This window comes from Lactuca virosa, chromosome 2 (assembly GCF_052849685.1).
Source record: "Lactuca virosa cultivar CGN04683 chromosome 2, Lactuca_virosa_CGN04683_v6, whole genome shotgun sequence".
NCBI classification, from domain to species: domain Eukaryota; kingdom Viridiplantae; phylum Streptophyta; class Magnoliopsida; order Asterales; family Asteraceae; genus Lactuca; species Lactuca virosa.
In genome coordinates, this window is record NC_136427.1 from 71,892,813 (window position 1) to 71,899,464 (window position 6,652).

Below are 6,652 nucleotides of genomic sequence, written 5' to 3' on the forward strand. Positions count from 1 at the left end.
TCTCACTGATCCAAGTATATCTATATCCCGATTTTCTAACAGAATTATTATATCAATGAATATGATTAAAAATATACACAATAATATTATAGAACATTGTGTGTAGAGTAGGTACTGAGAATGTATAATAGGTATAAAAAGAAATCATAATCCCTATAAATTAGCTAAGTTAATTATGTATTCTTTTTCTTTTTAACATAACCCTCTGCCTATCTAATCATCTAACCCTAAAATCATTCACCATACGATGGCCTAGTAAAGTTTTTGAACATGGTAAAAAGCTGTCAATTTGCTCACAATACTTTTGATGAATATCAATTCTTTTTGGTTTGCTTTATTCATACCCCTTCTCAATATATTAATACCCCTTAATGATTACTTTTGACTATAATAATTATTTTTTTGTTTATAATTATTAACTAACCACAATCATTAGATAATCATTTTAAAACTACAACTTATTTTTCTTATATTTCTCATATTTAAATAAAAAGTTATATTATATAAAAGTGTTATGTATATAATTTTTGTATATGTTTATGAAAAATACAATAAATAAATAATAAGAAGTTTACACAAAAAAATTGATAAATACATAAATACAAATGTTTTTAAAATTTGATAGAAAAAATACATAAAAAAAACTAGTTAGAAGCTTTAATTATTGTTTAGATAAAATGTGTAAATATAGAGATACGATGGGCTTAGAAGTAAATATTTTATATATATATACTTATTAAGATTGGGTCCTACTATGGATACACCAACCTACACCATCCTCATACATCAATTGACTTATCTATTAGGTTATTATTACCATATCATTTAGCCTAATCATCATATTCAACAATAACTCTTACAACCTAATGATTCCACTTCAACAACTTTATTATTTAATTACTATATTATTATTATTACTTTTTGTAGAAACAATAAACTGAAGATCGATAGATTCTTAACAGTAACGTGAATAGAAGAACAAGAACAATGAATAAAGATGTGTTGAATGCTTAATATTCAATAACATTAGAAGAGTTCAATATGAACTCTTCTATAAAGGTTATGTAGGGCAATGCAACTTGTTAACCCTAAACAGATACATGCATGCACCTTAAATAGTCTAACCCTAGTACCATAAATACAGATGGACAGGCCCAACCCGTTAATAATTAAGACTATTAAGTATAAAACATTTTGACACAATACATTAAATAATCCAACAATCTCCCTCTTTGTGTCAAATGAGAAGGAGATTCTTCATCTCTGAACCTTCTGAACTTTAAACAGCTTGGTCATCAGACTCAGAAGAGATTTTCGGATCACGAGATATCATGTGATCATCTCATATAAACACTTTAGATCTTCATCATTGTTGTGCTTGCATGCCACTGTTAAGTCCATGATGTGGGTTAGTGCAGTAGAAGAGTACAAGTGTTTGTCTAACAAAAAGAACAAACTCTTCTGAACTTTATCACCACTTCTCCTTTGAAACACAACACTCCAATCATCTTTCTTAATTTTACCCAACTTCCTTTTCTGAAAATCCTTCGTATCTTCCTTAGGATACACGACATGCTTTTTCTTTAATAATGTAGCTATCTGAACATCTAGTTTGGCAACCTCATAAATATAGCTGATCAACATTCTTTTAACATGAGAGACGATATGCTCAAACCTCGCTTCATCTTTTGATAAAATTAGAAACAGGGAAATCCAGTCATTCAGATTCATGAATGTCAGATCAGGAAGCGTGAAGTCAAATTCAACACGACTTTTTACCCTGAATCCTTTAAACTTGATGTTGGTGAAGTGTTCAACCGGAAAAGGAGCATACACTCTAACAACTACAAGCTTATGTAGACTACATATCTCATACTGAGGATGGCTGTGCTTGAGATAGAACGAGAAAATCATGTTATTAACATCGTAGTCTGAAAGAGGTATTTTCTCAATATGCTCAAAGCCTCGGAATAAGAATGCTTTCGGAGTGAGTCGAAAGTCAAGTTGCGAGTTGGCAGTGTTGTCCAGTTCAAAAGATACTGCAGGTTCTAACCAGAGAACTCTCGGATCATCTATTGCTTCTTTCTGAATTCTTTCAAAAGACCAAGGAGGGAAAAGTGTTTTCTTAGTTTCAAGAGTTACTTTCGCAAGTCTCTATTCAGCTTCTTTGTCGTCTAAATCCTTTGTGACTCGCAACAGATCATCAAGCTCCTTATCTCATTTCTTACAAACTAACTTTTCTCCTTAGGGGAGTACTTCCTCCTCATGATTATCATCAAACATCGATTTTTTTTCCTTTAGATCATGAAGCTTCATTAACCTTCGGATCTATCTTTCGTTTGTCTTCATTTTGATCATCAGTTGGTTTCTTATCAGTTGCTTTCTTAACCTTTGGCTCCTGGGGATTTGTTTGTTCTTTTTCTTTAAACTTTTCTCCCCCTTGTTTCAGAGGAGCACTACTCCCCGAAACACCCTCAATTTGATTTAAAACGGAAAAAACAGGTTAGAGTTTATCTGTGAGGTGTTGGCGAACCGAAACGGTGAGGATAGAATCATGAGTTTCAACAAGTCTTCTCAAAAATTGATTGACGTCTAAAATGCAGCTTTTTACAACTGTCCGTTCATTTTCAAAATCATCGAGTCGTCAGTTGGTATAGTTAAGCTTGAGAGAAAGAGTTTTGGCTTTCTCAGTCTTTACTACCAGCCTGTCCATAAGATCATTTTCCTGCAGCAAGATCCTCCTGCAGCTTCTCAATCTTGGACACTATCGAAGCACTCATCTCAGCATTGTCAACCATGATGGCGGAACGAACTTTATAAAGAGCGTCCTTTTCAAGTTGAAGGGTGGTTCCGAGACCTCCTATAGCTTTGTTTGCAGCTTCAGTATTTCGATCTGAAGAAGTTTGGAAATCTTCCAAAAACCTTGTAACATCAGCAAGTAGTTTTTCGACTTTTTCAGTCGTTTCCTGAAATGTTTTTTCGGAATTTTCAATAGCTTTGTTGGAGTTAGCAAGATTCTTGGCATGCTCCTTTGTTAACGTCTCGATTAGGGCTTTATGAGACTCAAGAAAATACTTGCTATTGGACAAAGATTTGGAAGACTCGAGCAGAGTATCCAACTTTTCATTAAGAATCTTGAACTACCCTTTCGTCATAGGGGCTTCGTCGTCATCAATAGTCTGATGAATAGTAAATGGGCTGTAATGGAAATCCTAAAAAATCATCTTGATCATCACCATAGATAATATCTGGATCATCATCCCTTGATGGAAAAATTGGAGAGGCGTTATGACCAACTGTAACACCGAAATTACCTGCCCCCGTATCAGATACATTGATACTCACTTGCAGTGAACTCGTGGTGGAGGTGGTTGTGGTTGCATTGGAATCGGTGTAAAGTGGAGTGGTTTGTGCAACAGAGATATGTGGTTGCGAAACCCCAACAGATACATTCGGGAAATGAGCAATAGTAATTGGTGTAGAGGTAAGGATTGGAGAAGGTGGAGGAGAGGGAACATGAAAGAAATCATCTGTCAATGGAATGGAAGTTGAAATTGGAGAAGATACATTTGCAGTGGACGGAGTTAGAATTGGTTCCGAGACCAATGGTTGCGAAGTTGCAGCTGTATCTTCATCTTCCTTCTGAACTTGTTCAGTCCTCCGAATCTCCGAAGCTGTATGAGAATCTGAATCCTCTTGAGCGTCAGCAAAAGGATATCTTGGTTTGTGAGAAGCCTTGTTAATCTTCTTTTTCTGAGTTTGAACAGACTCGGAAGGTCCCGATTTTGCTTTTCGCTTTCCTCCCTTTTTGGGCTTGTTACCCTCCTCAAATGCCTTTCGTAAATCCTCAGGCATAAGTCGCGGACCTGAGGCAGGCTTTTTCCGATACTCACTAATAAGCACATTGTCGGCAGGAACATTGAGGAGCATAGCTTCGGGAATGGATCCAAAAAAGTCAAGCTTGGTAGGATCGGACACGATAAAGTTGGAAGTATGGAAAATTGGAATCGTAGGAATTATAGAGTCATCTGGTACCTTAAGCTGAAGGCGAACAATTGCTCGCTTAACAATGATTGACCAGAAGCAAGGACAGGAAATCTTTGAGTGCCTTGAAGTCGAGAGGGTGCCCAGTGGAGCCCAGAGGATAGAACTGTAATCAAGGTTAATTCCAGAGTATAAACCAATAAACCATAAATGATTGTGGAAAATAGCTTGTTGGCGCTGTCTGATCCAGTAACACGTTCTAAATAGCTCTTAAATAACAAAGTGAAAAGCCCATTCACATAGGAGGAAGATTGGGCTTCTTGAACTTCGATAGGAGAGAGATGTTGCCAAGATACCCTATTTGATAGAACATATCGAGTATTGCTGATGAAGAAAACCTTAGCATCCTGCAGAATCGGGCCTTGGAGATGGAGGTTTTGTTGGAGTCGACTTCAAAGGTAATCACAGCTTCACTCTGGTTGTAGTTTGCAGTGGAGAATGCCTTGGACAGATGGACCAAAGGTACACTTTCAGCCATTATTACGACTTGAGCCAACAGAGAGTAACGTAGGCATTCGACCATCGGTTTGAGAGATTCAACGTACTTGGAAGAATCAAGATCCAAAGTCAGATTTTGGTTTGGTTTGATGTTTAGCATGACTGATGAAGCAGTTTGTTCAGCAACAGAGGGAGTTTCAGATGAAGCAGCCATGTAATCAGTTGGAGAAGACGAAGAACAGTGCACAGAGAAAAGGTTTTTTTGCCTGGAAGGTTGGATGACTTTGATAGCTGTGAGAGAAAAATCAAGTGTCGATTTCTCTTATATATGGCATAAGTGGAGAGAGAGAATCGTTCTGGATGTTTCCATATCCCATAAAGTGTGCCGGTAAGATCGTGACAGTTGGATGATGTCAGGCGGTGTAACTGACATATGTAATGTCAGGGTTTTTGAAAAGAACGCGCCTTTTTGAAATCTTATCTTCATTGAACCGCCTTTTCAATTGCAGTCGTTCGGAATGAATCACCAATCACCATAACCTGTTTTCGGAACAAAAAGTAACCATTTGGAATTGTAAGACCAGACTTTTGAAAAATCAAAAAGATTTTTGTGCAAGAGTGTGCCAAAGATTAAGAAATAAATCAAAATATATAAGTGGGAATCTGTGATGTCAAAGTTGACATAAAAGCAGATGGATCCCGGGAAACTATCTCTTCCTTCTGAATCAAGAGAGATTTGGAAGTGCTTGTGTGGCATCCCGTTGAATTACGATCATCTATTTGTGAAGAAATAGTGAAAGGCATCTTTTGAGTAGGCTTTATGGGTGGCTATTGTATAGCCTGTTCCAGGTATCATTTATTTCTCTAAGTTTTTAGGGTTTTGTGCTAGGACTCGACGAGTTGGGTAGCTCCAACTCGTCGAGTAGAGATCATTTATGAGGAAGCGGGATATAGATCCTACTCGATGAGTCGGAAGGCCCCGACTCGACGAGTAGGTGCTGTAAAGGAAAACCCTAATTTTCAGGGGTTTGTACCCTATTTAAAGAACTTATGGCTCATTGTAGCCTCTTTCATTATTCTTACAGTCTAGAGAGAAACCCTAGCTGCATTTTGGTGCTTTCTTATGTGTGTGTGTGAGCTTTGGAGAGTGAATCTTGTTGAAGAGATCAATGTAAGGAGTCGTTGTAACAGCAACTTGTGTGTATGATTGTTTATCATCGGATTGAGGTGAGTCTCTTCACTATACTCATTGGTCGAAGGCACCGATACCGACCCACTAGATTATGTTTGTAGGAAGCTAGTTATCTCTGTGATACTTGCATGTTTTGTATGTTGGGTGGGGCCCGTTATGTGAGCTATGGTGAGGCCCATTATGCTCATTGGTTGGGTCCCGTTATGCGAGTTAGGGGTGAGGTCTGTTATAATTAGTGGGAGGGGACCACAATATGAGTTCGGGGGAGGCATGTTATACTCAGTGAGAGGGGCCCGTTATGAGAGTTAGGGCGAGGCTCGTTATACTCATTGGGAGAGGCTCGTTGCTTGTATGGTATGTGGTATTTTGGGAACTCACTAAGCTTTTTTCTTACGGTTTGTGTTTAAATGTTTTCAGGTACTTCCAGTTCAAAAGGGTAGGGCCCGACCTGATCGCAGTGCATCCACCCGTGTCCAACATTTTATGATTTTGGGATTGTACTCTGATAACTATTTTCGACTATGACATACCTTGATGGTTTTCGATATATAAGAAAAAAAATTTATATATATATATATATATATATATATATATATATATATATATATATATATATATATATATATATATATATATATAGATGGTTTGGTTGATTTAAAAACAAAAATTTTACGTTGCATTTTTGGGATGCTACAAGTTGGTATCAGAGCCTTGGTTTGAGGGATTCATGCACACTTTCGAGTGTGTCTGAACTCAAACTGAGGAATTAGTAAAAAGAAAAAGGTTTTTCCACAAGGATTTTAACGAAATGGGGTGTGATGCGTGCAATCTGCCGAGCTCAATTAAGTGTTACCAAAATACCCATACATGTTTGTTTGATTCAGTATGTGAATATGTGAATAACATGCTAGATTAAGGCTAAAAATATGTTCAGAGTTGCATGTTAGGATAGATGCCTTTGTATGCTTACTGTATGAG